Raw genomic sequence first — 22,295 nt, forward strand, 5'->3', positions numbered from 1 at the left:
TGCCATGCTGGGGTGCCCCATCCTCTTCTAGAGCTGCACCTCCAAGCAGGCTGCTCTCCAGTAGTGCAGTGCCACATGTCCTGCCCATGAGTGGAGACCCCCTCAGCACTCCTGGGAGGGCAGAGACGGAGATCACTGTGAAGGAATGGGACAAATCAGGTGCACCGTCAGCACTGGGAGCCCTGCAAGCACCAGGATGCTCTTAGGAGCACTGTGATGAACCAGGAATTTTGGGAGCCTTGGGATGCTTCAGGAGCACTGGCAATTTTAGGAATCCTGGGAGCACCCTAGGAGAACCAGGGGCTCTGGACTGTGTTGGGAGCAGCAGAAATATCGTGAGCCCTGGGGGAACGGGGGTGTGGCAGGAGCACAAAGAAACCCAGGAGCAGCAAAATGCACTGGGAGTACCGGCAGAAGCAGGAACAATGGGAATCTTGGGAACCCTGGGAGCTGCAAGAGCTCCGGGTTCTCTGGGAGCACAAGCGCTGGGCTGTGCTGGGAGAAGTAAAAACACTGGAAACACCGTGTGGAGCAGATGGATGTGCCAGGAGCGTGAGGAAACTGGGGAGCACCCGGCGTGTAGGAATGCTCCAGCAGCACCGGGATGCCCTGGGTACGCAGGGCTGCTCTTAAGAGCATCGCCGGCACTGGGATACGCCTGGGGGGGGGGGGGGGGGGGGCTCGGCGCGGTCTAAAAGCTCCTCCTGGCGGCTCCCGCTGAGAACTACCGGACACAGCACCCCGCGTGGCCCGGAGGGGGGCAGCGGGACTCCCGGACCCTTGGAGAGAGCCAGGGAACCCCTTTTCCCATGTGGTGCAGTGGGAAAGCCCGGGTAGATGCGGGTGTCAGGCTTCTGCTGCTCCATGGGAGACTGGGGCAGGGATGCAGTGGTAGCGTGCCCACTCCGGGAATCCCTCTCTGCCAGTGGGCACTGCTGGCAGCGGGGGAAGAGGAGGGATGGAAGCTGCGCCCAGCGATTGGAAGGGGCAGCTGTTGGCATGCAGGCAGAGCATGCTATGCCGTAGCCTCCAGCTATAGATATGCAGGGAAAAATCAATACCTCACTGTGCAGGAAGGCAGTGGCAAGCCGCTTTTAATAGCAGTCTGTCCCATTTGCAGCCTTCCTCAATCCTGGCCCAGAGAGACCGACCTCTGTCTAAATGAGCTGCCTCATCCCAAGGGGAAGCGGGCTTTAAAAAGCAGCAGCATCCAAAGATGAGGAGATGAGGCTGTGGTTGTGCTGGAATATTCCACCGCATCCTGTGCCATCCCAGACCGTGTTCTTTGCACCGAGGTCCCTGTTTTCCCTGGGATCACATGTGGCAGAGGGGAAGCAGCAGGGCAGTGAACAGCAGCAGCTCTAGAGGATAAAAGGAGTTCCCGTGGGAATGAAGAGAGCTGGCCCCTCTCCCCCTGGTATTATAGAGATGCTGAGGCAGGGGAGCAGGCATGGTGGCATATCTAGGTCAGCAGTGCGAGAGGCTAAATGAGCTTCCTCGTTATGTGCTGCTGCCTCCGCAGCACACCTACATGAGGATGTGGAAATTGGATGAGGCGGGGACCTCTGGGGGCAGAGAAAAGCAGGGGATGGTACTGCAAGGAGATCAGGAGGAAAACATGTGAGCTGACGCTGGGAAGTGGGATGCATGGCAGCATCCATGAGGGATGAATGGATCGATGGATAGATGGATGGATGGATGGAGATGTGGTGCATCAGCCTTGCTGCTGGAGGGGATGAGCGCGGGGTGAGGTCGCCTCGGTAAAATGACAGTCAGGAAATGTGCTGTGCCTCTGGCTCTGTGCTAGGGCTGAAGGGCTGGCTGTGTGCTCACTGATGCTTGGAGGTGGCATGTTGGAGTCAGGTAAGCTGTTAGCCCGGCTGTATTGTCCCCAAACCTTGTCTTGCTGTCTTTTGATGCTGCTCTTTGTGGCTAAACCCCTAAGCTGTGGCCCTGAGCTAGCTTCAGCCCTGCCACCACGATGCATGGGCCTCCCATCTACAAAACCTGTATCAGTCTGTGCTAAAGCTTTCAGGGTTGCAGGCTGTGTGAGCCTCCAGCCTTTGTCCCCTCCCTTGCCTGCCTCCCTCGCACAGCCCTTCTTGTGGTACCACCTTGTGCTGGTGGCATGAGCTGCCCTGATGCTAGGAGATGTTGAGGCTGGCAGTGTCTGTGTTGTGCTCTGTGAGAAGCAGCAGGATGCTGGGTGACCCACTGGCAGCAGCTGTCTGGCACTATGTGGCCATGGGTGTGTAATTGGTGTCACCATGAGCAGCTGAGGCCAAGGCTTTTAGGATGTGAGTAATTACACCAGCCTAATGTTGAAAAGCAGGCTCTTAACCTCTCACCAGGCTTATTTACAGGACAGTCCTGTCACAGCTGGACTCATTGTGCCCAGCTGTCAGCCTTAGTGCTGCGATGCTTGCTTGTGCCCAGCCCTGTGGCCACCAGTGATGGACAGAGCATGTCTGTCCCATCTGAGGGGCTTCCCTTGCATTGGCAGTGCCGTGTGTGGGAGGGGAGGTGCCAGAGGTGCTTGAGGTACCCTCATTTTTTCCCTCTATCATCTTTGGTGTTGTGGTAATGGAGCAAGGAGAGAGAACTTAGGAAAAAAATATTTGAGCCTTTCTGCACTTGAGCTCCAGATGTGCTTGCAAGCCCAGCCAGTGTGCAGGAGCTTCCACAGAGTCTTCTGCAAGACTTATTCCCTTGCTGTTAAGGCAGCTCTGTGTCAGCTTCCCAGCTCATGCTGCCTGCTGCATGCCTGAGCTGATGGCATGTGGCACAGTGGAGGCTGTGCCCATTGCACAGCCCTTGCTGCAAGGGGACAAGATGTGCCTGTGGCTACTACTCCACCCCACCAGGAGGGGACAAACTGGAGTATGGTTAGCCCGTGGCATGTGAGCAGTGTGAGATAATATATCTCCTTGGCTTGCCAAAAAATTTGTTTGTTTGTGTGGGTTTATCTCAACAGCAGCAGCGGCAGTTTGGCACGCAGTAAGCTAGCTGCTGACATGTGTAGCTACTCTGAGTGGTGGCTTTGTGGTGGGGCTGCCTACACAGGCAACAGAACAGGCAAGCTGGTGCCCATCCCCACCATCCTCCTCTTCCCCGTGGACCTGCGGCAGTCTCACACAGATGCGGAGCAATGGTGGCACGTTCTTCATCCTCTGAGCTCAGCTATGCTCTTGGTTCTGTCTCCAGCTGCTGGGACCATCCCCAGGTGTCTGGTCGGTACCCTTATTGGGTACCTGCTTGCTGAGCTCTGCAGCTCCTCGAGGACCTTTGGGGTGGCTCTCAGTCCTCCGAGTGCCCATGGTGTGGCACAGCCCTACTGTGTTTTGCAGTCTGTGGTGTTGCTGGATGGTGGGATCACCGTCAGCCCCATGGCTCAGCCTGCAACACCTCTCCTCCCCAATTCCCAAGCACGCAGAGCTGTGTTCAGCCCCTCAGCACTGTGTGGCTCAGCCTGAGCTCTGCTGCCTGTGCTGCCAAAGCTTTTTTTCTGCTCCTCAGCTCTTCCCTTCAGAGACTTGTTTATGGCCCTCAGGAGCTGACTGGCTCCTGGCACCTCTCCCACCCCGGCAGATGACACTGCAGCAAAGCTGCCCGCCCTCGCCCCACTCCTCCTCGCCCCACTGTTGCAGTTCGAGGACCTGTTGGCACGGCTGCCTCTGCAGGGAGATGGGCTGGAAGACTTCAAGAGCCAGAAAAGACCTGGCACTGGCATGACAGCAGCGAGAAGCCAAAAGGCTCAGATGGTTTTAAATGTCAACGAGAGGTGCGAATGCATCTCGGAGACAGCATGGCCAGGAGTGATGGTGTTTTGCAGACAGCCGCTTTCCCAGAGCCAGCACTGCCTCTCGGGGCCGTGACTTTACCCTGCCCTGTGGTGACAGGCACGTCAGAGGACTGTGCTGTGTCCCTGCCCTCACAGTGATGCTGGGCTGCCAGGGCCAGAGATCCTGATAAGCTGACGCGTGTCTCCTGTGGCTCATCTGACCTTTCCCATTAATAACCAATCTGCACTGGCACTCAGAGGTGGAGGAAGGCAGTAGCTATCCTCTTTCTGCTGTGTGTTTGCTTGCTCTCCTCTGCCGCTCCCCTAAAAAGAGTTTGAAGTCTCCAGGTGTCAGCGAGTTCCCATGCCAGCCATCTGTCCCATTTCCCTTAGTAACCATTTGTCCTTTTCTCCTTCATTGGGTATCCAAAGCAGATCCTGACCACCAGACCCTTTCTCTCAGTTCCCTTTGCTCTCCAGATCATCCCTGATTTGTCAGTGTCCTCACCTCAAAGTGCAGTGTCCCATGCAGGGGACATACCCTGCTCACGCGGCTCCATTTGCTCACATTCTGGGAACGTTCAGGGAATTCAAACCCTCATTTCTAGGGATGTGGCTTTGGAGAAGCAGAGCTGGAGCTGTGATGTGTTAATCTGATGGCTGCTGATTGGCTAATGATGTGTGTGCTGAGCTGGTAACTCACAGAACAAAATTGCAGCAGTGGAGGTGCGTGGGCACAGCTGGGGCTCAGGCTGCTCGCAGGTCTCTGTCTCTCAGCACTCACACACCAGCACCTCCACACTACCTCCACACCTCCTCACTCACTTGCTTCTCATGCTGCATTTTCCTCCCAGCAGAACCAGGCAGAGGAATGTGGTGCTCCAGAAGTGCACATCCACCCTGGAGCCCTGATGCTTACCCAGCTGCTTGGTGCTTGTTGGCTCTTCCAGCTGGCTGGCTGTGCCATGCCTCACAGGAGACCGAGGAAGGAGCAGCTGGGGTGCTGCTGCTCTTCTGCCGTCAGAAATGGGTTCTGAGCAGCGAGGGCAGTTCCTGGAAGCCCCTCATTAATGCCGCGTGGGGATTTGAGCACAGCTCTGACATTGCTGCTGCTGCAAGTATGGAGCAATCTGTGTTGGAAGGAGTGATGCTCTGCTACCCATACTACTCGAGCTGCAAGAGAAAACTGGCAACTTCTCTGTGAGATAATTATTCTGGGACATAGGTCTCTGTAGTACCACTTGCGTTACCCCAAGGCTCCCCTTCCACCTGCATGCTGGGCTGCCCACACTGACTGGTGCAGCTGGGAGGAAGTGGCACGAGCTGGGAAGCACTCCACAGGCAAGAGCAGAGATTCCCCATCCATCCGAGTGGAGCTGGGCTGAAGCCAAGTGTGTTGGAAAAGTCTTAGAGGTCCTTGATTATGGAGGGGTGGCCTGGTGTGAAGAATGGGAAAGCAGCCAGGAGAGAGGAATCCCTGATGTGAAACCTCTTGGCTCAGTGCAGCCACCCAAGCCCTCCTAATGACCACCTCCAGAGCCAGCACAGATTCCCAAGCTAGCAGAGATGAGAGTGCATTTGGCCTAATGGAATTACCCCGGTGCCCTGACTCCATCTGCTGATTTGAATTGCATCTGACTGATGTCCAGATGAGGCAACAGAAGAGCAGTGGCATCCTCCACACGGCACCTGCACCCTGTGTGCAGTGCCTGCATCCCTCAGTGGTACCTGTGGTCCCTTCTGGAGAGCCTGGGAGGCTGCAGGGCTGCTGGCTGAGCACACAGCAGGCTCTGTACTCTCTTGCCATTGCTTCTCTCCACCACCGATATACACAACACAGCTGAACTGCTGACTTTTCTCTCCTGCTGCTCTGATTGCCATTGCAGGAAGCCACCGGCGGCTTCCTTCTTGGTAAGCCCCTGGGCTACCTTCCCACATTTTGTGTCTTAGCTGGTGTTCCCCTGCAGAGCCCTGGGGAGGGACTGGCTCTCTGCTTGGGGGGTGAGTCCATCTCATGCCCGTAAGGCTCCCGTTAAAAATTCTGATTCATTTCTGGAGCTACCTTTCTGAGAGAGGCTTTAACAAGGAGGACGGAGCCAAGAGCATTTGAGAGTTGAGCAGGGAGGAGGAACAAAAGCAGGGCAGAAAAAAACTGCTGAGATTGAGGCTTCCTCCAGGAGGAGAAGGGTAAGTTACCACCAGCCACCAGCACTGTTTTCCCCACCCAAAGGTCCCAGGGGGGAGAGCCCACCAAAAGCTGGTGGCCTGCAGAAGGCCCTGAGTATTGCAGGCCAGCCTCAGCAGTGAGGAAAACACCACTTAAATATTATTTAACGTTCCTCTTCAGTGGAGATGGCTATTTACCAGTGGGAAATTTTGGGGCTGAAGAGTCACAGCTTGGGTAATGCTGGATAATGTCCTTGGGAGGGGGAAGTGCTGGCAGGATTTATAGCAAGTCTTTGGGGCTTGGCTTCCATAGTTAGATTTGGCACAGATTTAGAAAAGCAGCTGGAGGATGAGTTTGTGCTTGGAATCATTAGCAGTAAGGGTTGCACTGAATTGCTGAGTGCAACCTGCGGGAGAAACAGCTTCAAGGCTTTTTGTCAAGGCCAGTGCAATAACTGAGCACATACGTGTGTGTGACAGATGCTCCTCATTGTGTGCAAGGAGATCCTGGTCTGCCCTACCCGATTCTGGGAGGCGTTTCAGCTCCAGAGCACCCTGTAGCCCTCCAGTGTGACATGTTAGGAACCTGGCCGTGTGCTACCAGCATCTCCAAAATGTCTGTTTCCAGTACCTCACTGGGTGGAAGCTCCTGTTTTTGACCCTCAACATCTCTCCAGAGAGGTGGTGGCTGGGATTACAGCTTCTTCTGTGTGCGTGAAGGCTGAGCAGCTTTCCCAGGGAGCTCTGGGTGTGGACAGTGAAGGACCTGGTGCTCACAGCGTGAGGAGCTCCTGAGCTGGGCAGAGCCAGCCCAAAGGTGCTGGTTTTGAAGCACTTCAGTGGCAGATGATGGAGCTGACACAGTGGTGGAGAGTCAGCAGGCTGGGGAAGGGCTTCTTGCCCTTCCCTTTGAATTTAGCTGTGCCCAGCAGAGCTCTGGGCTGGTTTCTCTCTGCGTTTGGCTCAGACATCCTGTGCCATCCAATAGTGAAGCAGCTGTGATGATCATCTGGTGATGAGAGTTTGTTCAGACGCATGAAGTGATCTCAGGGCGGCTCCAAACTATACATGGAGGTGCATCAGGCATGAGGCTGGCTTATGGATTTACCCCAGTGACCGAAGAGGAGGCAGACACTGTCAAGGAGTCCTCTGTGCTCTCAGAGGATGCTAAGTAGGAGTCCTGTTGATATTGTTTTGTTTTTCCATTGATGACTTTATTGCAATTCTCCTGGAGGAGTTTGGGGGGGCTGACTGAGGTGAGCATAAGCCCAATTTAAGAGCAGTGCAATTAGATGTGCTGTATCTGGGGTGGTGGTATTTAAAGCAAACGGTATAATAATAATAATAATAATAATAATAATCATCATCATCATCATCAGCCCCCCTGGCCCAGGCGGGGCCGCTCCCCCAGCGCTGCAGGAAGGCTTCATCCCCGCCAGGGGGCGCCGCCGCCTCCCCTGCCTCCCCGCTCCCCTCGGCCGTCTCCATGGCGACCGCTGGCTGCGTAGCGGCCCTTACGAAGCTGACGCAGTGGGCGGCCCGGCACGGGCGGAGGCGGTGTTAGAGAATCGGGGGGCCGCGCGGCCCCCGGCATGGAGGCGGAGGCGGCGGCGACGGCCCTGGGCCTGCGGCGGGGGAGGCGGCGCGGAGGTGAGGGCGGCCGGCGGAGAGTAACGGGCCGGCGGAGAGTAGCGGGCCGGCGGGGGCGGCCCGGGGAGAGGCAGGCAGGCAGCGGCAGGGCCTCACGGCAGGAGGGGCGGGCAGGGCCCGGAGGGGAAGGGAGGAGGCCTCGCGGCAGGTGCCGGCCTGGGCGGCCTCCGGCCCTTAGCGGCTGCGGCCGCTCCCGGCTCTTCGCTCGCCCCCGGGGTGCCGCGTCCCACCGGCTGTCGCTGCCGCCCTTCGGCTTCGGCGGGGACGCCGCCGCGATGTGGCTCTATGGGAGGAGCCGGTCCCTTCCCGCGGGCGGCTTCGGGGGCACCGCGCCGGCCGAGCTCTCGCCGCCCGCGACAGCTGAGCGCTGTGGGTGTGACGCGCGGGTTCCGTCTCTCAGCCTTGGTCGCATCTCCACAGGGACCGGCGCCTGGAGGAGCTCCCAGCACCGCGAGCGCTCCCGTGCCGTGCGTCTGCCGCGGCGGGCGACCGGCCCCGTCTGTAGTTAAGGTCAGAGATGCGCCTGCTGCTCGAGGGATGCGTCACCGAGGTGTTATAGCCGGGGCGTTGCCGGGCTTCCAGGATCCGTGCTGTGAGCGTTGTGGGGATTGCCGCCCGCCTGCCTGTGTGCTGGGGACGTGGGGAGCGTGGAGGTTGCTGGCTGTGCAGATCCTGGTGCGCGGAGTCGGTTCCCAGCGGGAAGGTAGACTGTACGCTGGTGTAAGTGTCGTGTGTTGGGAGCCGGTCCTTGATGGTTTGTTGGAAGAAAATGGTTCTGTGTGAAAGTGCAACCTCCTCTAAGGTGAGATTACAGGATAAAAGCCTGCGTTACCTGGGGGTGTGTGGCTGCATCCTGCTGCTTTCTGGTTGAGTGAGGAGAAGCTTCGGAGATCCTGCGGTCGGGCAAAGTGTTTTAAAAATAGCCATGGTTGGGTGACAATGAAACTGTAGAAAGTGTCTTCTGCAAAGCCAAATTCTTTGATCTCTGGCTTCTATGACATCTGCTTCAGTGGGGAATTGTCTAAACCATTCGGGGGGTTTGTGTGTGACTGGGGAGGAGTTGGTCACCGCTGGAAAGGCTTTAAAATAGAGAACGTTATCTAGGTGAAGCTATTCGTGGTCCTAGGTGTTAGCTTTCTGTGTCATAAAAATTGCATTGAGTTCCTAAAGCTGCTGATCAGATTACTGCTCAGCCTGGTGAATGTGCAGGCAAGCAGCCCTGTGATGGCTAATGGGCAAGGTCCAGACAGAAACACCGCTGTGGCTGAGGGATGTAGTATGGAACTTCTGTAACTAAAATCCAGAAAGGAGCTGGACAGATATTCTCTCTTTTCATCACTGTTTGGAGCTCGCCATCTTTGCCGTGTTTGTAAAACTTTACTCCCTTTGCAGTATGCTGCAAAGAGCTGGGCTTGGTGTAGTGAACTACATGCTGCTGCACCAAGCTCGTTAGCGCTGCTCTGTAAAATGAGGCTTGATCAGAGTTCCATTTTAGGGCACCAGGCTAGATCCTTTCGATCACTGTCCGCAGAATCATAGCAGAGTTCTTAGAAACTGGGATGTCTGTGGCTTCTGAAGGCTCAGTTGTCGCTGGAAATGGGCAATGAAAAGGGCAAACTTCCCTCTGCTGCGTCTGCCCGTTCCTCTTTTTGAGCCCTAGGAAGGAACAGTTGTGCAACACTGCGAATGATTAAAATTAAGAAAAGTGAGAAGGTCAGAAATATTTCTTCAGTGGGGATGGAGCTTGCATCCTTGAGATGTGAGCTTTAGTCCCAGGGTGTTGAAGATGCAGATGCTTTTTATGATGGCTTTTTACGGTACCAAAGACAAAAACGGGCACAGGGGTATTTCAGGTGCAGTCTCATCATAGAAGTGAATTAATCTTCAGATGGAGTCTCAAAACTAGGTCACTTTGGTTTCTGTGTTACAGTGGAATTGTATGAATTTGCAAGCAGGATTCACATGTTCCTTCAAGCCTCTGGGACTTAGAAAACTCTCCAAAAGCAATGCAAACATCAGATTTTTTGCTTCTGCAGATGCCTTTCAGGCAAGCTGGGGGCCTGCAGAATTGCAGGACTGCTAACATTCGAGAGCATAATCCCCAGTATGCTTGGTAGGCTGCTTGACTCTGGGAGGTGAGGGAGGATTTTGAATCACTTAAGGCCTTGCCTGCAGTGTCGTGATCTTTCTTACTTTAGTTCAGAGGGGATTCTGTGCTCCCTGCTGCTGGGGGAAGGATGCTTGGGACTTTTTCCTTGCACAGCAAAAGTTTTTACAGCTACTCTAGAAACTCGTAGAAACAGCTCTGGTAGTTTGTGTGATGGGGAATCTGCCTGTGCCCTGCTTGTTGTCTGAGAAACCTTCACTTTTCAACTTGCCACCCCGGTGGCAATTAGCAGCCCTTGCTTACAGATGATGATCAGATTCTAAGAACGATGCAGCAGGTGGATAAGAACCTCCTGAGCTGGGTTCAGCAGCAGTTTTTGAGGGAGTTATATTCAGTAAGGCAGCCATTGAGATGCTTGGAGCAGTGACATTATTTTAATCTGCTTTTAGAGAGTTTTGGGGCTGGTTGATTCTTAGAAGGAAGACTTTGGGGTTTATGAAAATGCCCTTTATCACAGAATGGCCTGGGTTGAAAAGGACCACAAAGATCATCCAGTTCCAACCCCCTGCTATGTGCAGGGTCACCAACCAGCAGAGCAGGCTGCCCAGAGCCACATCCAGCCTGGCCTCGAATGCCTGCAGGGATGGGGCATCCACAGCCTCCTTGGGCAACCTGTTCCAGTGCCTCACCACCCTTTTTATGTTATCTGTACTCTGACAACGGGACTTGTGAGGTATGTGGATAGCGTTGGGATGCTTATTCATGCTGGAACAGATTCCTCTTGAGTAAATCAAGCTTTTAACTTGAAGCTTTGTGCAGGAACCTTCTTTATTCTGCACTGTACATACATGATAATGGCATTCAAGTCCATGTCTGCCAAAACAAACATGCAGGACATGTTTGTCATGGTGGTGGGAATGGCTGTGATAACTTCTGGTTAGACCTGCATTCCTTCAGCTTCAAGCTGACACTTGGTGGCTTTACTTTTTCTGAAGAGAAACCTGAGGGAAAAACCTTAAAAACTTGCCTGCAGCAGAATCTATCTAGGTATGAGCTTTGAAATGTGAAGGAATGGGAGTTAAGGAAAGAATGGGAAAAGTTTGTCCAATGGAAACAAACACCTACATCTCACTCTGCTCCCTGACAGTACAGCATGCATCCTGTCTCCTCTGAGTGCAATTGCTGTATGTATGGTTCTGTAGTACAAGATGCTGAGCAGTCTCCTCATCCTGCTGGCTTGTTTGAGTGCCTGAGTTTGTCATATGGTGCATATGGATCCAAAAGCATTATGAAACTAACGTACCCTTAGCTGGTCTGCTGGAGAAGGCAATTAACTGTTTGCAGCTCTGCTGCAGGCTTTGAAGGAGCAACATACAGAGAAGTAGAATGTCCTAGCATAAAACACACACAAAATTTGGGTTTAAATGCAGAACAGAATACTGCTGTACCTTGTTAATGATTTTGAATGAAATTCCTACTGAGTATTGGGGAGGAAAAAACGTGCCCCTTATTTTTGACCATTTATTTCTTCATTTCCATTCTTTTCCTTCCTCCTTGATATCTTTTCTTCTGCCCCATCCAGTGAGAGGAGTGCAGGTCCCTTACCTCTTACACCTGATGACAAACTAAAAGATTAAATGAAAAAAAAAAAAAAAAAAAAAAAAGAAAATGCATTATTTTCACCTTCCTTGCAGCAAGAGTAGAAAAATCTACATTGCAAGCAGAGTGTAGGGAGTTTTGCTGTGTGTTTTTGACCCCCGAGCTTCCGGTTCGCCTGTAGGGGTGGGTGGGAGGGCGCTGATGGCCCCCTGCACGAGTCTGCTTGCTGCCTTTACGGCTGGGATGCCTGGCTTGGTGCAGTTTGCTGACGTGTGAGATGGGAAGGTTTGCTTGAAGCACCTAAACAGTGAGGCTGCTGTGTTACTGAAGAGCTTAGAGCTACACTTGCAGAGCGAGAGACTTGCTGATACTGAATTTGTTGCTGTTTTTCTTCCTCCTGTAGAGATGTGGTGAGATGATTTTATTCAGTGATTATAGATGCAGGAAGTAGGTATAGGAGTAATTAGCTAGTCAGCAGTACCATAAATGTGTAGGTGTACAAGTCTATGTGGCCGGATGGCTGCATCGCAGGGCTCTGAAGGAGCTGGCTGAGGTGGTTGCCGAGCTGCTCTCCATCGTATTTGAAAAGTCGTGGCTGTCAGGTGAGGTCCCAGATGACAGGAGGAAGGGTCACATCACTGCCATTGACCAGAAAGGGAGCGAGGAGGACCCTGGGAACAACAGGCCGGGGAGTCTAACCTCTGTGCCTGGGAAGATCATGGAACAGATCCTCCTGGATGAGGGATGGGCGTGTGATCCGTGACAGTCAGCACGGCTTCACCAGGGGAAGGTCATGCTTGGCAAATCTGGTGGCCTTCTGTGATGGAGTGATGGCACTGGTGGATGAGGGAAAGGTGACCGATGTCATGTACCTGGACTTGAGCAAGGCCTGTGACATGGTTCCCACCACATCTGAATTGGAGGGATGTGGATTTGAAGGGTGGACCACTCCATGGATAAGGAATTGGTTGAAAGGCTGCTGACGGAGGGTGGTCATCAATGGCTCTGTGTCCAGGTGGAGGCCGGTAACGAGTGGCGTCCCCAGGGGTCTGTCTTGGGACCGGTGCTCTTAACAACTTCATCAGTGGCATCGATGGAATCGAGTGCACCCTCAGCAATTTGCTGACGACACCAAGCTGAGTGGTGCGGTTGGCACGGTGGAAGGAAGGGATGCCATTCAAAGGGACCTCAACAGGCTGGAAAGGTGGGCCTGGGGGAACCTGATGAGGTTCAACACGGCCAAGTGCAGAGTTTTGCACTTGGGCCAGAGGAATCCCAGGCATCCACGCAGACTGGAAGGAGCGGTGCTTGAGAGCAGCCCTGCGGAGAAGGACCTGGGGGTCCTGATGGATGAAAAGCTTAACATGAGCCAGCAGTGTGCTCTTGGGGCTTGGAAGGCAAATGGTATCCTGGGCTCCATCAGAAGGGGGGTGGCCAGCAGAGACAGGGAGGTGATTGTCCCCCTCTACTCTGCTCTTGTGAGGCCCCATCTGCAGTACTGCATCCAGGTCTGGAGCCCCCAGTGCAGGAAAGACTGGGAGCTGTTGGAGAGGGTCCAGAGGAGAGCCACAAAGATGATGAGGGGACTGGAGCACCTCCCCTATGAAGACAGGCTGAGGGGGCTGGGTTTGTTCAGCCTGGAGTAAAGAAGGCTGTAGGGTGACCTCATTGCAGCCTTTCAGTGCCTAAAGGGGAATCAAAGGGTTGATAACTGCAGGACAAGGGGAAATGGTTTTAAGTTGAGGGAGGGGAGATTTGGGTTGGATGGCAGGGGGAAGTTCATTCCTATGAGAGTGGTGAGGTGCTGGAACAGCTGCCCAGAGAGGTTGTGGATGCCCCATCCCTGGAGGTGTTCAAGGCCAGATTGGACGGGGCCCTGGGCTGCCTGGTGTAGTATTAAATGTGGAGGTTGATGGCCCTGCATGTGGCAGGGGGTTGGAGATTCATGATCCTTGAGGTCCCTTCCAACCCTGGTCATTCTGTGATTCTGTGAGGTGCTCCACGCCTTTGCTGTGTCTTTCTTTTGTACCTTCTGTTTGGTTTATTGGTGTAGAGGGATTCTGCATAGCACAGACCTGGGGTATCCTGAGCTCAGATGCAGGCAGACTGAATCCTGTATTGTATAATAGGAAGAAGTGGCAAAATTCAGTATCTTGTATGGTGTTCTTGCAGTAAGTACCATAAAAAGGGGCAGGTAGCTATGGGTAAAAACTAGAAGTGCATTTCTCCTCAGAAGGTTTTCTCTTGGATTTCTTAAGTATAACCTTGGAATTCACACAACTCTGCATCTTTCACAAAGAAAAATAAAAATGGTTTGTGTAACATGCTTGCTGGTGTTTACAGCTGTAGATAAAGCCTTGATTTGGTTTTAGAATAGAGATGCTAGTTCAGAAGTCTGAGCCTCTGGAGGCTTGCTTTTTCCCCATGTGAGCTGCTAAGTGATCTTGCAAAGCTCTGCTATTTTCTCTCGTGGGAAATTAACTATTTCGCTTCCTTTAACACAAGAGCAAGTCACATGCTTTTTTTGTGAGTTTGCAGTATCTCAGTCAGCCTACGACTGTCCTAAATAAAGCAATTCCTATCTTCTGTTACCTCGCATACTGTATTACTGGATTGTATCAGAAGTGTTTTTCATCCAAATTCAACCCAGGCTGGATGTGGCTCTGGGCAGCCTGGTCTGGTGCTTGGTGACCCTGCACATAGCAGGGGGGTTGAAACTACGTGATCTTTGTGGTCCTTTTCAACCCAGGCCATTCTATGGTTCTATCTTGTAACTTGCCTTTATGCTTGGCACGTCTTTGATAATATCCAAGTTGGATATTCTTTCCTTGCTGAAATTCAGCTCAGATGTCACTCTGAAATTTGGAGCAGTCAGTGAACTCAGTGCAGCTCCCCATTGCTAACCGACTCAGGAGCAGGAAGTGGACAGCTTTGCTGCTTGCTTGCTTTGCTGCCCATCCCTGGAGGTGCCCAAAGCCACGCTGAATGATGCCCTACGCAGCCTGAGGTGATGGGAGGCAGCCAGCCCATGAGCGGGCATTGGGGCTGGGGGGGCTTTTAAGGACCCTTCCAACCTCACCCATTCCATGATTCTGTGAAGTGGAGAAGTTTTTCTAGCCCAGCAGTCTGTATGCTGTGTTCCAGGCTCTTCCCTGCTGAGACGGTCTGTTTTTTAGAAGGTGCAAGTGCATCACCTCTCTGCCAGACCCAGCCTTTTACACTACAGTGCTCCTCTTGTTCCTGTGCTGTCTGATTCAGTTGTTTGTCACCATCTCCATGGCATTCAAGCGTCTGCTAGTGACAACCGCTTACTGAATGAGAGCATTCAACTCTGAACCTCAGCCTCTGCACTTAGAGGGATGGCGGCCTGTGGTCCCTGGTCAGCGGAAATGAAAGTTCCAATCTGCTCTACTGAATGGTGGGTTGGCTTATTCTTCAAAAGAAAGCAAAGAAGCAGCAGTTTGTGACTTCTGTTACGCTGTGGTGGATGCTCTTCCCTGAGCAGAACGTATGGAAAGTAGCAACAGATGTCTTTAATGAGAGATTCTCTATATGAACGCTACGGGATTGCTCTTCCGCTCACCTTTGCCATTTTCACTTATTTTCCAGTAGAAAGAGGCTGCTTGCTCTTTCAAGTCTTCCATCCGAGGTTAATATGAGGCAAAAACCACTTGGCAGACGAACAATGAAGAGCATAGGGAGAGAGAGCTGCCTTCCCTGAGATGTGTGTGTTCTAAAATGGGAAGGAGTCCAGCTTTCCTCGAACCTCAGTGACATGAGAGGAGTGCAGGGCAGGATGCCCTCACAGAACTGTGCCGGTAGAACTCCACCCTGCAGGAAGCCCTGTTATTCTTACACCAGAATCCCTTTCCCCTCTGAATTTCCCTGGTTCAGTACTGTGCTTTTGGAAACAAGTCTATTTCCCTGTTGGTTTCTGGGGACAGAAGAAAAAGAAAGATGTGTTCTTTCCAGCTCTCTAAGAGCAAACCTTTCAGAATACCTCAGGGGCCACCGTCAGCTTTAACTCAGTAGGAAAGTGGGACATCCACAAACGCAGAGCTGCCCTGGATGCTTCCAGATTGTCTCTAGCTTAGAGGAGGCTGAGAGAAAGCTCTTAGCTGGGTGCATGTAGTTGATCAGTTGTTTAACCTTCTTTTTTATAGGACTCCAGCTCTCTGCTGGCAGAGAAGGGGATTTATCAATTCTTTGAGGCCTTGCTCTCACTTTGGATGAAGGTGGAGGAATTAGCGCAGGCCGTTTTTGGGGTGGGAACCATACAGGGTGCTGCAGAAAGGGCTCATTCTCCTGTCAAGGCTGAGAAGGTGTTGTGAGTGTGTCTTGAGTGCCTCACAGAAACCTGCTGCTCCTATTTACAGTGAATTGGGAGTGTGCGGCATATGAGCTCTGCGCAAGCGCAGGAAGTGCCAGCTATGTTTAATTAGTGGCAGTGAAGGAGGTGTGTGAGCTGGTTGAGGGAAAGGTGGGTGGGAAGCCTGAAGATCCTCTGCGAGGTGGGCAGCAGGTATTTGGAGAAAGGAGAGATGTGTGGGCACACTCCTGCAGTTCTGTAACCAAGTTGCAGGTTTGCTGGACGTGCATTTGTGCCGGCCCTGAGTGGCTGGACTTGCGCTGAAGGAAACAACAACACAAACCCTGCTCCTCACAGTGTGAGAAACATTCGTGTCCCTGCTATCCTGATTCCTCATCTCTTTGCTGCTTGGAATGTCGTGAAAGCCCCCTGTTAGGAACTCTGAGGTTGGTGATATCTTTATTCTTTGGGACACACCGTGTGTGTTTTGTGATGGACTACTCTGACCGGGACCCACGAAGATGGTATTACCTTCAGCATTAGAGTTTTTCCTTCTAGTGGAAGCAGTAAAGAGCAGCAAATTGAGTGTGCTGCTGTATGCCATACATCTGAACCAGAGCTTGTCTGGCTCTTTATTCTCCTGTACCCTTGTGGGCCTGTGGGTCTGCAAATGGAGGAGCTTGGGGTGGTTGGGCGATGTTAAATGCAAGTCTCAGACAGCAGACATTTGGGGAGACGGAGATTAATGAACAAAGTGTTCAGCATGGAGGGCAAGAAGAGGAAATGAGGCTTTGTGGGACTCGAACTTCTGGCATGACGCTTAATGAAAGCCGGGTAAGAAGTTGTTCTGTATTTTGAGGCTGTGCTGCAGAAGCACGGAGGTGAGATAACAGATCTGTTCTGAGGCTGCTATTAATGACTGGTCTCAGAAATATTTCTTGTGTCAAGAGGGTAGAAGGAAATTCACTGTATGCTCTGAAATGACAGCGTGCACATTCATGTAGAGTAAGTTGTATGACATCTCCTGGGTGCGTGGATGCTTCTGTTAGCTGCCCAGACTGAGGCAGGTTGCCTGGGTGAGCAGGGAGAAGATGGAGTTGCTTAAGGGAATGTGGAAGTTTGCAGCACTGCATGTCTTGTTCTCTGAGCTCATTATCCTCTATGACACTAATGATATGCAGTGGACAAGCCAATGGCCTGTATGTCCCAAGATGCCATAATATTTATCCTCTGGAAACTTTTGCTTTTCCAGTTGCTTCTCTAGTTAACTCTTAATTTGTTATAGACAGAAGACGACTTGAGATCAGTGTAATGGATGGGTTTTTAATTGAACAGAAGATGACAAAATACAGAAGGCTCTTGTCTTGCTTCCCACCTAACTGTGTGTGCAGGAAATGAGACCTCACCTGTGTGACCTCAGCAGTAGGTGGGAAGGCACGCTTGTTGGAACTTAACAGAGTTAAGCAGAACGGGGAGAAATGGTACTTGTTGCTTTTGCACGCAGATTGATTGCATTTCATGTAGCTGCTCTGTATGTCGCGGTCGTGAAACGAATTTCTTTGAGTGCAAATGCAGAAAAGGGTGTGGCTAAAGGAATCAGGAACCTTTTCACTTCAAATTACTTGATTTATGACATGAAAACTGCCATGTTCACATGGATTTGCTTTGCAAACCATCCGATTGGAAGCTACCTGGTGTGATGCCAGAACACTCCCTTTGGCAAGCATGAGAAAATACAGCTCTTCAGCTTCTGCTCTGAACCACGAGGGCTAAACACTCCTGAAGAAAGAGCAAGTTGAACTTTCAACAGGCTTCGTTTGGCTAACACGCTTGATTTCCTTCCTCAAATATTAAACCTTTTGGGTGGGGCGTGTAAGTGAACCCCCTGATCCTTTTCCTGGTGTGGACTGCTTGGTCATGCCAGTGTGCTCATGCTTGCAGCTTTTGCTTTGACAGGAGGAGCTGTGGATTGGTCTCCTGCTGCTGGAAGTGCCAGACACCAAACTGGGCAGTGCCGGAGGGCAGCATGCTGGGACTCTTGCTCATCACAGCCCAGAGAACCAGGAGATCCTGCGTTCCAGCAATGTGCCCGCAGGCTTCCTTGTGCTTTAGGTGAAGGTCGTGATGGTTGCTTAGCTGCCTTGTGCCCACCCAATTACCTCTCTACAGGAGTTTCCCTGAAGTGGCTGCTTGATAATGAAGTTTTTGTTTAAATTCTTAGGTTTTTGGAGAAGGTAAAAATGTCAGGTGCCAAATAATCGAGGAGGATAAGAGGAAGGTCTTTGACTCAGTGACCCTCCCTTTCTGGAGGGAGCAGGAGTGGAAGAAAAGTGTTATCTTTAGCTCTTCTTCAAATATGCATGATGTTCCTGCTGCAGAGAAGCAAGGCTACTAAGACTTCATCTGATATTTCTGCTACTGGGAGAAGAGATGAGGTTGGAAGCAGTTGTGGCTGTTAGGTTCCTATGGGAACAGATAGGATATGCAAGGGCTTGAGTTCTCAAATCTAAGGGGATTTGTCAAGAAAGGTGGGGAAAAGATTGCATCTTTGATTGGAATGGGAAACAAGTATAATGCATCCTCCTCCCCTTAACCGTAGTATTTCTCAGCTGAACAGATAGGATTTCATGCAGTGTCCCCCAGGCTGCCTCGCTGCTCGTGGCCGCAGAGTTGATGACAAGGTGGACAACGAGATGCACGAGCCTGCTGTCCTAGGTCAGCAGCTCAGTGCCCTTAGCACGTGGGGGGCAGCAGGAAGGCTGCACGTTTCTGCTTGGTGGGAGCTCAGGCACCCCACGTAGGAGTGGTGCTTGGGAAGCAAGGTTAGCAACCTGATCTGAACGAATGTTCCAGATGAAATACTTCTGATTCAACTTCTACCTCCCAGTTAAAGCAGAGCTCACGTTCAGGGCAGAGATGGCTGTTTGGTGTCCACTGTACTGAGCTGCTGCCTACTGTTCAAAATGCAGGACTTTGCCATGCTCCTGTCCCTGCTCATGCTATTTTTCAGCTCAGTTCAGTGCAAGACGTGCACCTGCCTGGGGGCAGTGCCTTCCTGGCTCCTGCTCAGCACCAGTGGCTCTTTTAGAGAGAGAATTTGGTGGCTTTTGCAGTTTGTCAAGGTAGCTGAAGGCTCAGGGAAAGAAGGTGTTTGGATATTAAAATGGATCCTTTCATGTGAGTAAAACCCATCATTTTGCACTTATAAAGTCCACTTTGATGTTGCTTTCACACATGCATAATTTTTGAGCTGCACATCCTGTTTCTTTGACCTGTAGTGAAGACAACACGATTTGGCCCATGAGCAAAGGCAGTGGCGTGGCTCACACCTGGCTCTCAGCTGCAGAGGAGTGCAGGGGTGTTTGCTCCTCTGTGCTCAATGGGAACGCTATCATTTCCTTGTAGTCCTTATGCTTTATGTTTTACCCGTACCATAAAATGCAATTTGAGTTATGTGTACAGAAAAGCTTTTGAGTGGTTCGTTTAAAGGATGGCTCTGTCTTCTCTGCAGCCTTATGCTAAGGGCACCTACTGAAGACTTGGAGCTGTTTAAAGAACGTGACTTCAGCTTCCGGGTGGAGGGAGGAAAAACTCACCCAAAAATACTGTTCTTAACTTTGCAACAATCAGCAGCAAATCTCGTCAGATTGCCCTGAAACTGGCATGTCCTGAAGCTGGATAGGAAAACTGGAGGTGGCTGTGTGCTTGTGGCACCTGCTCTGGTGTCTGGCAGGAATGGATGGCACAGGGGTCACCGCAGCCCTGCTGGCAGCGTGAGCAGAACTTGATGCCTGGGTGCTGTGTTAAGGTGGCTGGCTGTGCTGACTCAGTCATTGACTTCTTTCCTTCTCTCCTCCTGTCTGACGTTTTATTTCTGGATTCTTTGACTTCTGTCCTGAGAACATTACTGTTTTCTAACTCTATCCAACCAATGGTATTGGAAGGTTTATCCTATAACCTAACACGCCTTAGAAACCAAATCTCCTGCTTCTTTCCTACATGGAAATGCATACACTTCCTATTTTCTTCTGTTGGTTCTCTCCCTGGGTAATTAGGGGAAAGAATGGGAGTACTAGGGGTGAGGAAGGAGAGGGGAGAAGATGTGTAGCTGTCCGTATTGCAAACGGATGTGCTGGTGTGGGAAGGTGCTGGGGTCATTCTGGTGCCCTTTATATACTTCTTTCCTTCTCCAGATTAACTTCACTCTGGTGGCTGGAACATCCTTACAGTTTCAGTGGTGCCAGGAGAGATCCCTGAGCTGTCAGTGAATTACTTATGGCATCATTCTACCAGTAGTTTTGTTCCAGAGCGATCATTCTGGACTACTGTTGTGACTCTCTCAACTGACTGTTTTGTATGTTGTGCATCCTGAGATGTACAAAATAACTGGGTGTTCATATGAATAGTGATGCTAATATGTACGAATGAGTTGTTGATTCTCTTGCTTCCAACCATAAACTGATCACTAACTGGTTCTGATGATGATTTCCCCATGCAGTGAAGTTACTACAATATTTTGCAGTGTTACTACAATTGTCAAAGAAAGAAAGGAGTGTGGAAAACTGAGCTGCCTGATAGCTCCCTGCAGCTAAACAGAGGGAAGAGACCGAAGAGAAGCAAGCATGTTCTCCTGAGGTCACCACAGCTTGGCAGCCCGATGCCAGAAGCCCGGGTACTGGACTGGAGGAAGGAACATGAGGAGCTGTGAGAAGATACCCGGCGTCCAGCTGCAGTTGTCCTGTGATCTGTTGGTGAGTGCTGAGGAGATCCCTCGTTCAGAGTTTGTGATTACAGTCCTATTTTGGGAAAAGAATTGGAGCCATCTGACAAGATGATGATCTTCTGCAGTTGTTGTGCTGTCATACACACACATCTCAGATTGAGACAAAGCTGCCGTGGTTTGCCAGTGCTGTGGGCTAGGCTTGGTGGTCTCTGAGGTCTGTGCAGAGTTTAAGTTGAGCAAAATGTTTCTGCAAGAATGCAGGCGTAACTCCTGTAATTACTGTGCAGAAAGTCTGGAAATGCTTTCCCACGTTGCCCAGAAAAGAAACTTGGCCTGATTGTTTGCCTGCATTCAGAATTTAAGTGCAGAAATTGAAGAACGAAGTAACACAGGATTATGTGATGCAGGAGATTTCAGACCTGAGCTAGGCTTTTGTCTGATACTTAGGTGCTTCATTATGTATTAATCACTTGTGTTAACTGCCACATGATCCTGTTTTGAGGCCTTCGAGCTCTCGTCAAGGATGAGGATCTGAATCATGTGCTGTAACTGGAAAAGGTGAATTAAAAAAGCTTTTTTTGTTTTTTTTTCTTCCAAGCTCCGAAAACTCACTTTCAACAAAGGTGAAAGTTGCCAAACCACAGGTCTTGTGTTCACGTTCTATTCCAAGATGATTGCATTCCCACCAAGGCACTAAATTCTGATGCCCAGCTGAAAAGCTTGAAATGAGTGAACACTTCACAGTTAATTGTACTGTAGTTAAAGGAGAGGGAAAGAAAGTCCACACTTAAATAAATTCTGCAGAAGACATTGCCACAAAGGCACTAAATTTAATTACAGGGATAATGATACATTGCCTACAGCAGGAGAGGAAAAAGTGTTTTCTTGTCTAATGGTCTAAATCTGTCTTTTTCTGTCTTGGCTCAGAGCCGATCACTTGTCCTGGAATATATCTGAATAAACAGCTTTTTTTTTTCCCCCCTTATAATCCTGTTTGGGTTATAAATTGGAGTGTGAAGACTCATTTAGCATTTGGAATTATCATCTGCCAGACTACAAGAAAGGGTCTTCTTGCAGAAATCAATCTGAGAATGCGTCCTTTTTCAGAGAGCTGCTAAGGTCATGGCCCTGCCCGTTCTGTGGGGATGAACCCCTCTCTTCTGGTAAGTTCTGCAGGAAGATTGGGGATCAATTTCTGTCCTTTATCATTGATAGAGAAGTGAAGTTGCTGCTTCCCTTTGTTTTGCTAAAACAGCTGATTTACTGATGTTTTGAGGATGACCTTGCTGATTTTCTTCAGGGAAGATGACATTTTCCTTGCTGAATTGTGACCTGGACCCCAGTGAGAGCTTTAGGATGAGCACGTTATTGAAAAAGAGCAACACAGCGGAGCCAACTGTGGCCTTGGGATGTGTTTTTTCAGCAGGCTGTGTAGCTGCGTGCCAGGCCAGCTGTGCAGTCTGACATCTCTTCGTGTTGTTTGCTCACAGATAAGGTGGCCAATCTCGTTCCTTTCTCTTTTGCAGTTCACTGGCCCCAGACTGATGACATTTAGATGAAGCATGTAACTAAATTCTATCTGCTTCTCTCTGGCAGGGAGAAGATAACCTAGCTTCCTTCCCGGTCCCTCTTTTGTGATCTCTGATCCCTTTCATCTTATTTCCATGCTTCTCTATATTTTAGTAACCTTGCTTTTGATTTATGTTCTGACGAGCGTCCTGCTGCTTTTATGTACCTCCTACAGTAGTCCAAAGTCTGCAGCACCAGGGTTGGTGCCCTCCTATGCGTGGCTGGCGTATGCTTCCTGTGCTGTATTAGCGTGGGGAAGAATTATTTCTGATTCCTTTTGTTATTAGCCACAATTGTAGTCCTTGTTGAGCAGTTCATGTCTGTACAACTGCTTGAAGCCAAAGAATGTTCTGTCAGAGTATTCCTGCTGCAGCTCCCCTCGAATGAAATA

The 22,295-nt window shown here is 51.0% G+C and overlaps 1 protein-coding gene across 13 annotated transcripts in view; it reads left to right on the forward strand.

Moving 5' to 3' along the window:
- Positions 1–7,492: 7,492 nt before the first annotated feature.
- The window catches only part of DAGLA (diacylglycerol lipase alpha), a 58,690-nt gene continuing 43,887 nt past the window's right edge, over positions 7,493–22,295 (forward strand). For 2 of the 13 annotated variants that reach the window (XM_052696337.1, XM_052696339.1), the window contains exons 1-3: positions 8,129–8,399; positions 20,135–20,363; positions 21,443–21,498. The gene's annotated coding sequence lies outside the window, so the exon portion shown is untranslated. The other 11 variants (XM_052696342.1, XM_052696335.1, XM_052696341.1 and 8 more) reach the window with 10 other exon arrangements.

The sequence above is a fragment of the Tympanuchus pallidicinctus genome, unplaced genomic scaffold, assembly GCF_026119805.1.
Source record: "Tympanuchus pallidicinctus isolate F22 unplaced genomic scaffold, pur_lepc_1.0 scaffold3, whole genome shotgun sequence".
NCBI lineage: Eukaryota > Metazoa > Chordata > Aves > Galliformes > Phasianidae > Tympanuchus > Tympanuchus pallidicinctus.